Genomic DNA, 5,258 nt, shown 5'->3' with positions numbered 1-5,258 from the left:
GCATTTTAAAACCTTCATAATCTGGAAGATTATGAATTATGAATTATAAATTATGATCCTGGGAGAATTTGAGCAACTCCCTTACTCGCCTTATGCCTCAGTTTCCTTCAATTGTACAATGAGAGAGCTATACTGGATGACTTTTGAAGTCCCTTCCAGCTCTGCATCTCTTTTCCACAGACTCAAAGATTTTCAAAATTGGAAGAGTCCCCCAGCAGCCATCCAACTTAGACTCCAGGGAAGAACTCTAGATACAACCTATGTGACAAGTAGCTTTCCAACCTTTGTATAAAGACCTCCAAAGAACAGAGAACCACTCCCATGTGAAAAATCTCACTTCACTTTTTAGAATTCTATAGATAAAAAGTTTTCATTTCTCTAAGCTTCAATTTATCCTTCCTTATTCCATAGGAATAAGCTTCTTTTTATAAATCTCTTATCATGTCACTCCTTTATTCAAAGATCCTTATTACTACCTAGTACAAAGATTTCTTATGCCTAGGACTCAACATTTTCCATGGTCCAGCACCACCACTCTATCTTCCTAGCTTTAATAACATTATTCCCCTTCACTCAATTTATAACAATTGCAATTGTTCTGTACCTTCATCATGATTTGCCCTCTCTCCTCATTGTGCTTTTGTTCACATTATTCTTTGTGCTATTATGCCTTTCTTGTTCAAAATTGTTTGCTTTCTACCCCATAATCCTATGATCAATAGGGGAATAGGAGCTTTCCCCACCAAGTAAATCATCAGTCATTTAAATTTTCAGGTAAAACTTTGCATTAAAGAAAAATTCAGCTTTCTATCAAACCTGTGGATATTCCTTTGAAAAATGCAATTCTCAGTCCTGCAGAGAAGCTCAGCAGAAGGTTTCCTAAGCTCATCGGTCACTGCCACCATTGCTTCCTAAAGGGCCCCACTTTATTAGCTATGGATTGGAACAAAGTAGAGCTATCCCAAAGTGAAATATGAAATATCCAACACAAAAATAAAAAGGCACAGACCTGCGTATAGGGTGCTATGGAATGAGAATTTTGATTTTAAGGAAGGATGAATTTAATGGAAAATTACTGAAGAAAATGATACATATGGAGGATTTATGGTAGGATGCATCTCCATTTTCTAACATCAGTAAGATGAGAGGGTTAGAATGGATTCTCACTTAAGAACAACACTTATCCTAAAAGCAAGGAAAAGAATGGTGTTTGCAATAGATTGCTGGTCTTCAAATCAGGAAACATTCATTCAAGTCCCACATATAATCTTTTTAAGCTTGGTGAGTTTAATAAATCTCAGTTTCATCATCTATAAATTTAAGAAGTTACACCAGATGACTTTTAAGAAACCTTCTAGTGATCAGCGAGCTTCACTGTTCCCATGTCTTCCCATTACAATGTACACTTCCCTGGTACCATTCTCCCTTGTGTTGTCTCTTCATTACAATATAAGCTCCTAAAAAATGGGAATTATCATGTTTTTCTATTTGTACCCCCTAGAATTTAGTTCAGTTCTTTACACATAGAAAATACTTAAATGTTTTTTCATTCATTCATTCATTTTTGAAGCCACTGGATACCTTAGACAATAGGGACCTCAAAGATCATTCTGGTTTCCCAGTTTTGCCCAAGATGAGTCTGACTCCTATTTTGATTACCTTATATGTTACATGCTGATTCCGCTGTTCCCTACAGTTATACCTGATTTAATGCCCTCCCAGCTGCTGTATTTTTAAATGACTGGAATGTCTGCTAAGAAAATTATGGTTTATTCAAGACATATCCCAACTACTTCTTAAAGGACTTAGAGGACTTATAGATTGAAAGAATATAAAATGAGACTATCACAGAGCAAACAGAACAAAAGCCTTTTCAAAAAAAAGAATGGAATATTTCAGGCACTAGTGTTCAACAATTTGTTTTCAACATGGGCTGTAAATAAAGAAGGGAAACAAAAGGAGGACTAGAATAGAGTATCACTCACTAATAAAGCTAGATTTAAACTATAAAGATTGTTTTTTTTAAAAAAAATGTAGGAGGGGCAGCTAGTGGTTCAGTGGATAGACCACCAGCCCCAGAGTCATGCAGACCTGAGTGCAAATCTGACCTCAGACATATAATAATATCCTAGCTGTATGACTTTGGGTAAGTTACTTAACTCCAATGCCTTGTAAAAAAATGTAGGAAAGATAAAGATGCTTAAATTTCATAAGAACCAGATTCTAAATCAGGGGGAAATGATTGGACAGTCTACCAAAACTTTAACCAAATAATTGTTTCAACTTATATGTAAAGTGGGTGTTTTAGATGTTACTAAGGGCAGTCATGCATGGCCTACATCACTGATTTTGGAGAAGAAAAATTGGTAAGTCATATCTCAAACATATTCGTCATCTCTTCAAAGACTCCAACCCTTGAGCAAGCTTCCTCACTCTTATAAAGCACCTGTTCTAGCATTTGCATCCCATTTGCATAATCAGATGCCGGAACTGCAACAGTAGAATCCTTAACATACATTACACTCGTTCACGGAGGCTAATTATTGTTTGTGGTAGTAGCTAAATATGGCTCTTCTGCTGTGTTTGCCAAGACCAGGCAACTAAGACTCAGAACTAAATTATGTTGCATGTCTGCAACAAAATGGTCTCATTGATGGTCATGTTGCTACCATCTATCCTAGAGTTATGAATGCCCAAGCAAATGTGATCAGTTGAGAAGCTTTCAATGGACTGACTTGACTCTTCCTCATTTCACAATGATTATGATAATGGGGACACAGTGAGGATTAGGATGGAATGTTGGCTCATATTTTCTGTCCATTCAGCTGCAGTGCCTTCTACGGAAAAAAAACTGGTTGAGATTCCTTCTGGGGCAAGTATTTGCAAGAAAGACTAAATGAAAATATCTAATATTTTACTTACTCAATAAATTTACTTATTCAATTCATTGTTGTTTTTAAGTCAACCTCAATTATTCTCTTGCCATAATGAGGGCAATGCAACTGCTCTCTTGTTAACGAAAGATTTCTTAGTAAAAAAAATCTAAAAAAAAATTCCAAACTACTGGATTTCCCCCCTTTTCCAAGAAATTCCATAATTTGGTCTCAGCAGAAGACCTCTTAGTCCCAGTGAAGTGAATATAATCATCCTACATTTTCCTCCATCACCAGAACCAAAAAAAAAAAGAACAAAAGAAAAAATTATGCACCAATTTCCAGGGTTTCTCCAGTGATAACTACTATTCTAAGAGGTAAAGTTGACTAAGAAAGAGATTTTGTAAAATATAGAACATTCTCTGAAGCAAATAACCCAATTGTCATTTACATAGATGACTCTAAGACTAGAACCTTCCATCAGGCTTCCAGGAATAGCTCTAAAGAGTTAAGGTTGTCTATGTAATGTCTCCATAAAACAGTGGTATTAAAAAAAGGTATTGATAAAACTTTTTTCAAATGACAGCAAAATACACTATACATTTCCCTGTCATAGTAAACAGAAAATATTGTATATCACTTAACTTTTTCTGGTGGTGATGCATAGCAATTAGTGTGTTGTGCTTTAGTGTACAATACATCAATCGAATGTGTGGCAACACATATTCCAATACTGACTGAACCCAAATTTATTTTTTTTTCAGTTTATGATTTGCTTGTCTCTATGGTTTCCTTTCTTGCCAGGTTTTCAGTTCCTAGGGCCTCCTCACTCACTGTTTCTAATCACATTTCTGCTTTAACTCTGGAAGCACTGAACATTGAAGCTGTAAGGAAGAGCAACAGATCAACAAACTTATTGAATTGATTAAATTTGAAGTTTCACATCCTTCTACAGAGATCATGCCCTTGAAGTTTCTGTATTGCTCTTAGAAGCCTTTTCTATTTATTTCTAAATTCAGTAGTTAAACCTGCCTGCCAGGTAAGTAGAGGCCATTATCAGACATTGAATAACACCAACTAACTAGCCTTGGAATATTAAAATATCTTTTAGTGCAAGACTCATGCAACCTCCTCCACTGACTTTAAATAGATTGTTCTCTACTTCTCTTTGCCCCTTACATAAATTCAATAGTCTATGAAATAAAATAGTTGTTGCCCATACATATTAGCAGTTGATGATTCATTTTACTTGAACACAACTATTGGGGTATTTCCACGGTAAGGTTCACAGAGCCTTAGATTAATCCAGAGAGCTGGATTCTAGTACCTGCTCCAGTCTGACTGGAGGGCTTCCGGTCTGTAGCACTGTTTCAAGTCTTCAGCTTCTTCATTTGTCAAATGAGAAGATGGCCCAGATGAACCTTAATATTTTTTGATATCTCTAAGATGCCATGATTCAGTAAAACAAAAATACTGTTCTTGGGACAAACTTATAAAGGGTTCTGGGTAAGAAAATCACAAGAGCTGGATTCTAGTCCCTGCTCTAACCCTAACTAGTGTGATGATGAGGATTGCTTCCTCCCTCTGGGTCTCAGTTTGCCCTTATATGAGATATCAGGCTGAACGGCCTCTCAAGTTCTCCACTAGAACAACGTTCAACGGTTCTTAGACAAAGACAAGGTCCTACTAGGGATAAGCAATACTAACTCTAAGCAGAGAGTGCCCCCTGCTGAATCAACAGAGGAACTATTTTGTAACCTGGATGAATCCCTGGGAATTCTTCCAGGCCTCTTCTACTAAACTAGTCTCAAGAGAAAAAGAAAAAGGGGGAGAAAGGTCTCTTTAGGATCTTGAGAGAGGGCAATTCCATATAGCTTCCATATTTGTCATCGGGCCTAGCCCAAGGCTGTGCATATTAGCTATTGGTTGATGAGCAAATCATCCAAAGAAATTAAAGTTTTCTCAATATGAGAATAGGAAGGTTTTGACTCTGACATTATGATTATAAACAAATTGATTTTGCAGATGTATGAGTAATCCTACAGTCAAATATTTAACTGCCTGTATAGTTAAAAATACCCTAAATGCCCCGAATGATGACTCAACATATTTCATCCATTTGAGTATTCCCTCTAGTAGTACATACTGCCTCCATGCCTGCCTAGGAGTTTCGTCTCATTATCTTCATATTTTATGAATATAAATGGAGCATGGCAGCTGTCCCCCTCAACTATAGTCAGTTTAAAATTTAACTTAAATATTTTTATCTATGGATAATGAAATGATAAAACAAGATCTAAACCATAAGATAATGTTTAGAAATATGTTTTAACGGCAAATCCATTCAAGTCACCATTGTTTTCTGATTCCCTAAAGACTTCTATA

This window comes from Macrotis lagotis, chromosome 7, assembly GCF_037893015.1.
Source record: "Macrotis lagotis isolate mMagLag1 chromosome 7, bilby.v1.9.chrom.fasta, whole genome shotgun sequence".
NCBI lineage: Eukaryota > Metazoa > Chordata > Mammalia > Peramelemorphia > Peramelidae > Macrotis > Macrotis lagotis.
Note: the sequence above shows the minus strand (reverse complement) of the source record.